Below are 8159 nucleotides of genomic sequence, written 5' to 3' on the forward strand. Positions count from 1 at the left end.
CGACCACCGCCCCCATCCTGAAACCTAAGATAGATAGTGGGGTACCTCTCTGGCGAGCCCCCCTCCCCACTACGGCTGGTTCTTCCCTCATCCAGGCGAGCCCACCCCTTGGAAATCGACTGACCCAAAAGTCGATTCAGTCGACTGAAGTGTAGCCAAATCGGAGCAGCATCGCAAGCAAGAGCAAGAGCGAGAGCAGCAGCGCGAGCAAGAGCAATAGCAAGAGCAGACCAGGTAGGGGACCGAGAGCAAGAGCAGAGCAGCAGCGCGAGCGAGAGCTAAAGCAGCAGCAGCTCCTACTGATGTGGACATTGCCGCCGAGGGAGCGACGCCGTGGAGGAAGTGGTTGGCTACGCCGCCTTGGATGGAGCCGTGCCGTGTCGGCTCGGGACCGTGCACCGGCAGCACCGTGAGATCGAATCAAGAAGAAAATGCGGCGATTAGTGTACAACCTCTTTGGTGGCGCCGATTAGGCCGCAACTTCATCCGAGGAAACGGTGATGATGATGCCCTTCTGGTGGTGCAGGTGAAGACGGCGGTGTGGGAGTGGAGGTGGCGCAAAAGATGAGGGGAACATCGGGGCAGCTCCTTGGAGGTGGAGGACGGGGTGGCTGAACCGGCGGGACGATGAGATCGATGACGAATCCTCATCCGGTACGGTGGATGAGGGACGTTGAGGTGTTGCTATGGACGACGTTGTCGGGGAAGAAGCTCCGGCTGGGTGGCGGACGGAGCAGGGTGTGGGGTTTCATCGCGGGTTTTCGCGGCCTTGGTGTATGAATGGGTGGGCAAATGGGATGGCAGTGGGGAACCATGGCTAAGAGACGCGCTTGTCCGAAATGTGGGGTAAGTTACAAAAGTACCCCCCCACACCGATTTGAGGCAGTTCTTTCGGTTCAGGGGTACCACGGGCATTTCGCGTGTCGGGATTTCACAGGAGGTGGGAGTTTTCGCGCGCGTTGTAATTTCGGAATAGCAAGGCGTGGGTTGAGATGGAGGGAGTTGTCAGAGCACAACGAGACAAAGATATATCTCAAATATTTCGGGCTAACAAGGCGCGGGTTGAAGAGGCGGGAGTTTCGCAGCACAATAGACAGAGACTCTAGCTTTAATTTTTGGCATAACAAGGCGCGGCTTGAAATTTCGGAAGAACAAGCTTAACGTGTACCCAAAAAAAGACAATTTGCACCTCAACACGCACAACACACACACACAAACACCATTTAGACCAGAGTAAGGTACACGTGCATTGCACGCATGAGATTTGGCAACCAAATAATGAATAAATACCACATTATAGCATGCAAGCTTTGATTCATATATGCATGATGTAGATGTTCGTTTAATTCTTATAGTTCATTTAATTCAAAATAATCTAGTTTTTATAAGAAAGCTAATCTATTTTAAGATTCATGGAATTGTGCGTTGTAAGACATAAAGTAAAAACAAATAATGGCAAATCATGTAGAAAAACATTTGGACAATTATGATACGGAAGATTCTAGAACAAATAAGAAGTGCTTGTGTTTTGATGTTTGTGCATTATGCTTAAGTTCAACCACGGAGTCTTCTAGATTATACATGTGGCGAAATCTGGTGGAATCTAGATGATATCCCACGGCCAATAGTGCTCAAATTTTCCATCTTTGAACCTTCGGATTGGCCTCATCCAACGACCATCTTTCAAAGTTAAAGTTGCCTGCTCACAATATAAAAAAATATATAATATAATATATATAGGGGTATAGATATAGATGTGTGATGCGAAAGCCGCCCATCATCTCCAATTACATGCACGGATGCGACATGGGCAAATGATGTCTGCCATCGGTATCTCAAATTCAAATCAGTCTGACCTTGTTCAATGTGTATACATTACAACATCCTCGTTTCCAAAGCACACCGCGCAGATCTCCGTTATATTCATGCATGCATGGGTTTCAAATATCAGGATCTCTTATTCGAATATTTGAATTCAACTTTACATTGATTATGACCTCACCTATTCTTTTAGACCCACATAGTAGTCTTCTCTTTATAATTGTACCACTAACTTTCTCTCGTGCATGCATGCACACACACTACCAGTCGGCATTATCTATCGCACGCATGCAATCTTTTTCTTCAGGTCGGTCTCCCATGAAGGCACACACCCACACACATCCCCCCTCCCTCATACCGGGCATTCTTTATCTCTCACGCGTGCATGCGCAACGATCGATGTTCCTGTATGTATGCGTGTATATAGCTAGGTCTTTCATAGTTTTCCACACAAACCGATCAATCGATATATCCAGTGAGGTCTCACCCTCTTTCCCACATCCACATCGATCAATCTATACATCTCCCACGTCCACATCGATCAATCTATGCCTCTCTATATAGGATTAACATAAATAGCCAATACACCCACATTAATTATAAATCCAACGCCCCCCTCTCATCATCCATGCCTTCCGCTTCATCTCTCAGATGCGTGCACAATGGCGAAGACAGGGGGCAGTAAGGGCCCTGCCCCCCCCCCCCTAACATCACTATATATCGAGGCTAATATGAATGTGATCATTAGACAATTGCTGATAAAAAAGGTTTAATTTCATGAATTGACCCTCCTCGTAAAGGATTAGCAATGCTTGGCCCCATAGCTCATTTATTTTTCATGGCTTCTCCACTGTGTGCAACAGCGCACGTGTTCGCCCCCTCTCTCTAAATATCGATCTCGCACTTGTGCAGTCCTTCATAGTCTCCCTCCATTCGGCCCCTCGCACCATCTTCTAGCCCCCCACCGGATTTTGCCACATGTACAATCTAGAAGACTCCATGGTTGAACTTAAGCATAATGCACAAACCTCAAAACAACAGTGGTTCTCTTTTGTTCTAGAATCTTCTGTATCATAACTGCCCAAACTTTTTTTCTAGTTGAATTGCCATTATTTGTTTTCACTTTATGATTTACAACGCACAATTCCATGAATCATAAAATAGATTAAGGGCTTCTTTGATTCAAAGGATTCTCAAAGGAATTTTGGAGGATTCTAATCATTAGGAAATTTTCCTATCTTGGTTGTTTGATTCGTAGGATTGTAAACCATAGGAATTTTTCCATATGATTCATTTGCACTAGATTTCATAGGAAACATCCCATCCACTCAAACCACTTTGAAAGAATTCTGCGTTTTTTCTATGCACAATCAAACACTCGTACAATCCTGTAGGATTCAATACGACATTCCACTATAATCCCATGTTTTTCCTATTCACGCGTTCTTAGCTTTTTTATAAAAACTAATTTTATTTTGAATGAGATGAACTATAAGAATTAAACGAAGGGCTACATCACGCATATATGACTAATAGCTTACATGCTATAGTGTGGTATTTATTCATAATTTGGTTGCAAAATCTGATGCGTGCAATGCACGTGTAAATTACTAGTACTTCGAGTATGTGCAAAACACGTAAATTAGAATACCAATGGAATGCTACACAGTGTCTCTCTTATAGTTCATGAAGCCACGTGGCACATGTGGAGGCGTTGTCGCGACCTCCTTGCGTGGATTGATCACAGTGACATGCTGCTGGTTCCAGAAGAATGTACTCGTCCTCCCTGAGCCATACTGGCGGTACATGCACGAAGCGAAGATGTGCACGCACGCCACGCACGCACTCATTCCCTCGCACGCACACGCGGGTACACAGGCGGACGCAATTTTATACCAAGATCCACCCCATGTGATAATTTGACGCGTGTAAAGTCGTTCACTTCATTGATGGTCAATTAATACAGCGGATGCAAATTGAGTGGACGTGAGGGCGGAAGAAAGACATTATTACTCCACTGCGTGCATGCGAGTAGTTAAATCGTGGGTTGCTAGTAGTACTTCCATTGGTCTCCTTCGTATTTTGTGCCAATTTTTTACAGTAACATAATATTTACGCATTTGAGCAGTGTAGTACTTGAAATTCATGTTCCGCTAAACTCATCGGGAGCCGTTTCGGCCCTCGAAACCAAAATCATCAATTAATCTTTACCTTGTTCCCATCACATTCGAAATCCTCCTCACACCTACTAGTACGTACCAAACCTGAACGTGTTCCCACTATGCAGATATTAGTACTACTAGTGCTAGTACTTAGGTTATAAAAAGGGGAACTACCTAACCGAAAATTACTCTACCTTTCCTCCTCATAAGTGCTTCTTCTTCGTCCGTCGTTGCCATGGCCGGTGAGCAGAGCTCTAGGTCGAGAACTACTCGTAACAAGGGAGCGGCAACCAAGGCTGCGGAAAAAAAAAGAGGGCTCGCCGCCATGCAGAGACCTCAAAAGATCTCTCACGTGCAGGTGATGGCTCCCAGGAGCGCCCTAGCCGCGGAGGTGAACATGCCGAGCTGGCGGAGCTGGAGTCGTTATCCCACGACGGCATGCTCGATCAGCTCAAGAAGCACCTCAATAAGCAGAAGGAGTGGAGTTGCTGACGGAGAGCCTCGACGACATGCCCGCTGAGCTCAATCAGCAAGGGGAGTTGACCGCCGGCTTGGTAATGCAGCTGAAGAAGAGCATTTCCTCGGAGAAGAAGGCGACCGGCGAAATCCTGCGACTTCAGGAAGACAAGGCGAAGTTGTGCCACGAGATCGACCTATTGAAGGAGAAGAACACCAGCTGGAAGAAGCTGCATGAGAATAGTAGTTCCTCGATTAAGATGTTGCAGGCCCTCGTCATGGAACAGAAGGAGGAGTTGGCGAAGCTCCGCATCGAGCACCCGGCTGCTGTCAAGGTACGTAATGCTGCCGTGGAACAGATGATGAAGGCTTGTGTCGAGAAATCCCGCGTCATGGACAGAATGAAGAAGATGGCGGAGGAGACACGCAAGGAGATGGAGGTCGTGGAGGCGATGAAGAAGCAGTTACGAATCCGCGGCGAATTAGATCATTTGGGGTGATAATCTTCCTTCTTCTTTTTCTGCTGTGTTTCATCTTTTGCTTCCGGTGTTTCGCCGCATGTGTCACGTTCTCTGTGAGGCATGAATAGAACAATGCTTTTCGTTTTTTGAGGGAATGAATAGAACAGTGCTAACAATGAGATGACTAGCAAATTAGATCATTTTTATCGCCATATGGCACTGGGTTGCCGTGTTTCGTGCTCCTCCGTCACAGTACTACTCAAGTGGAAAACTTGAGTATACCGCACGGTTCTTTGCTCCTCCTCGATTAGGTCGTCGGCGCATTTATACGAGCAGTCAAATCACAAGACCCCGCCTTCCAGCAGTAATGAGCCGTCAAATCACAAAGGCCCTCGCCTCTCGTGAAACCAACCAAGCTAGACTGCCCCGCCCTCTAGCCTTTTAAAAAATGTATACTTTTGTACTGGAGTAGTATCGATGGATTGCGCCATGGAGCAAAACTTGAAATTAAAAAAAAGGTGGTACATATAGAGAGCGCTCGTCGCCAAATTATGCATATAGTACTACTAAAAAGGCTAGTCACAATAATGGTGTCTAGAACAACCCACCCCTCAAATAAAACTAAGCACCCTGGAATTCTTTGACAAAACTAAGCACCCTGAAATTCTTTGACAACTAAACTACTAGCTATATGATGTTGGCCATATATATTGTACGTATATAATTTGAATAAACGAGTGGTAGTAATATACCAACTAAAAGATGAAATGTAAGAAATACTAGTATGTACTTACTGAAGAGTTAATGTAATAAGAAGAAACATAACATAGTTCTGCTGGGGGCTCAGCACAACACACCCCTCAAATTAAATTAAGCACACCTAAAATTAAACTTTGCAACTATTCCGGTAGACACTGCATTAGAACCACCATGAGCAACGACACTGCCACCTTACTCGGAGTCCTCGTCCACGTCCTCGACTTCGTCCTTGTCCCTCTTCCTCTTGGCTGATACTTCTTTGCTTGAACCGCCAACTTGGCCGTTGCTCTTCATCCAAACCTTGTAGATATTTGAACAAAGGTAGCCATCCATTGCAGCGTACTGGATGTGGTCTATATCTAGTACATTCCGCTGCCATGCATGATGATGAAACGTGTATGGAAGTTTCTCCAGTTTACCGTATGAAGGATGAACCATGGCTCCTGCCAGGGTCAGCATTGAAGGCTGATGAGATGACACCAGCCGATTCTTTTGGAGGTCGAAGGTGTTGCCTACAATGAGGCCTATCCGACGCAGGACTTCTTTGTCGTTACCAAGTCTACAGTAACGAATTTGACAAGGTTGCTCTCGAGGAAGTCCTTAAAATCCTGGCACTCAATGTCGGCATGGCATATGTGGTAGACCAAGCATAAGTCATGCACGCAAACCCGGATCACGGCAGGCTTCTTCCTCTCTTCGTCCTTTAGATCCTTCTCTCTTCCCACGACGGTGGTGTACTCAACATCTAGCCCGGCGACCCACTCATCATGTGAGTCTTCGAACATGCGTCTGAAGCGAGAAAGGCATCCTTTCACCGTCGCAGAAGAATGGTGTAGATGACATCGAACTCATCGCCGGTGATGGTTCTAACCTTGTACTCACCGCTGATCGGGGAGATTTGGGACGCCATCGATTTGGGAGGAGGGTTAGGATTAGTGGAACTGCCATAATGTGAATTGACGGGATGACTAGGAGCGAACCGCCGTAGTATTAAAGGACGCGCGGGGACGAGTAGGAGCAAACTGCCAGCGTGCGAACGGCAGTGTAGTGGCTTTCCATTCTCCCATGATACGGGCTTCCGAGAGCCCTTGGATCGGAGATCGAACGGTTGCATGGCGTGATTCTAGACCAATGGGCGAATATCCTATCCTGGAGGGTTATTCTGCAAATTTTCAGCAACTTAGCATGCGACCGTTTGATCTCAGGTCCAAGGGCTGCCAGCAGCCCGTATCATGGTCGCGCCTACCACGACCATCGCGTCGCTCGCGTGGTCGCGCCCTTGGAGATTTAACACGGTGCATTAGGCTATCTGATGTTGGCATGTCATACATAGTCATCACTTAGTCACTCATACTACAACAAGGTTGGCTATAAGGTTGGCTATAAGTGTATTTTTTTTACTCCTCTCTATCTCTTTCTTCGTACTCCCTCTGTCCCATAATATAAGAACATTTTTGACACTAGTATAGTGCCAAAAACGTTCTTATATTATGGGACACAGGGAATACTAGTATTTATTGCATTTGCCAAGGAGTGACCTCTTCCAATGAAATGGTGTTGCTAAGTTTGCTTCATTTAATTAGCTATAGACTCAAAATTGTATTTTCACCTAGGTACACGCGCTTAGCACTGTTTCTTCCTTGGGTCACCAAACTAGTCTCTCTCTTGATTAACTTGCCACATCAGACTTTATGCCTATGTGGCAAGCTTAAGCACCTGTAGGAGCAAGTAAGGTGCCCGTCCGTTGCACGGAAGAGTGAAATGCATTGATCGGGATGTTGTTTATTTTGACAAAGGATGTGGGGGTCATCTCATGTGCAACCGGGTCGACGTGTCGAGCACCAAATAACAGTGCAGAACAGCAGGGGGGACGCACCCCACTCGTACCGGCCCAGTGTTAGTAATGAGCAATGAGACGTCAAATCACAATGCCGCACCTTCCCAGACGAATGAAGCAACCATTATTTCACACTTCGGTTCGACATCATCTCAAACCACGCACTAGTATTGCTTCTGCCTCAAGAGGGACATGTGCATCGCCTTGGTACATCATGACATGTGGGACCGCATGACAGGCCATACTCCCCCGCCGATCGCTGGGTCACCTCATTTTTACTATACTTCCTCCGGATCGGTTTACTACATGGCATGCACGGTGTTCTAGGTTTAGAATTTAATTGGCTATATATATGTGTGATGAACAGTACGCTAGCCTTTTAAAAAATGTATACTTTTGTACAGTAGTACTCCACTATCGATGGATTGCGCCATGGAGCAAAAATTGAAATTTAAAAAAAAAAGGTGGTACATATAGAGAGCGCTCGTCGACAAATTATGCATATAGTACTATTAAAAAAGCTAGTACGTGCTTAATTGGGGTGCTAAATTCTATTCAAGAAATACTAGTACTAGTATGTACATACTGAAGAGTTAAAGTAACGAGAAGAAACATAACATAGTTCTGCTGGGGGCTCAACACAACACACCCCTCAAATTAAAC

Source organism: Triticum aestivum, chromosome 7B (genome assembly GCF_018294505.1).
Source record: "Triticum aestivum cultivar Chinese Spring chromosome 7B, IWGSC CS RefSeq v2.1, whole genome shotgun sequence".
Taxonomy (NCBI): domain Eukaryota; kingdom Viridiplantae; phylum Streptophyta; class Magnoliopsida; order Poales; family Poaceae; genus Triticum; species Triticum aestivum.